Consider the following 749-nt stretch of genomic DNA (forward strand, 5'->3'; position numbering starts at 1 on the left):
GTTCCCCCGACTTGAGAGGGGTGATGCTTTTCCCTTCACGTCTAGGTAAACCTCGCCACTTAGCCCGCCACGCCGCCGCCCGTCCCCCCTCCCCTCCCCTCCCGGGGGGGAAGGGAGGGGGAGAACCGCAATGAATGGAAAAGCAGGCCACACTTTCTATCCAGGCCATCTTTATTGATCCTCAAAACTCTTTTTCACAAAGACCACCCCCCCCCCCGCCCTCTTCCCCTCCCCCCCCTTTCCCCACCTTGACCACAAAGAGGGGGACAACATAAACAACCAATAAATTAAAAAAAAAAAATCTGCGCGTCTTAAGGCGGTTCTACAGAGCTCAATAGAACAGGACAGTGTGGACATTTTCTGGAGTTATACAGCTTCATTACAGTACAAGCAGTGGATTTGGAGAACACCACAACCTAAAGGCAGCACTCCCCCCCCCCCCCCCCAAAAAAAAAAAAAGTGAACCATTTAAAATCTGGATGAGACTCCTCAAATGCACGAGATAACATTCTACTTGTCTGTCGTCTCAGGTTCGTGATAGAAATCCAAGCTCTTGCTGGGCGACATCGTCGCCTCCGTTTATTCTTTTCTTTTTCTTTTTTTCCAGGAGGTCAAAACTGACTGACAAATGTATTAAAAGAGAACTTAATCTTAACACAAGCCCTTCCCAGCCCCCCCCCACCACCCCCATCCTCAAAAAAAAAAAAAATTATCACAACCACTTGATTTTCAAAATGGAAAATCGGTTG

The 749-nt window shown here is 48.2% G+C and overlaps 1 protein-coding gene across 1 annotated transcript in view; it reads right to left on the minus strand.

Annotated features, from left to right (window-relative positions):
- Window positions 1–240: 240 nt before the first annotated feature.
- cited4b (Cbp/p300-interacting transactivator, with Glu/Asp-rich carboxy-terminal domain, 4b) overlaps window positions 241–749 on the minus strand; it is a 3136-nt gene continuing 2627 nt past the window's right edge. The window contains exon 2 of the mRNA XM_056301747.1: window positions 241–749. This exon is cut by the window's right edge and continues 1220 nt beyond it. The gene's annotated coding sequence lies outside the window, so the exon portion shown is untranslated.

The sequence above is a fragment of the Lampris incognitus genome, unplaced genomic scaffold, assembly GCF_029633865.1.
Source record: "Lampris incognitus isolate fLamInc1 unplaced genomic scaffold, fLamInc1.hap2 scaffold_119, whole genome shotgun sequence".
In the NCBI taxonomy this organism is placed as follows: Eukaryota; Metazoa; Chordata; class Actinopteri; order Lampriformes; family Lampridae; genus Lampris; species Lampris incognitus.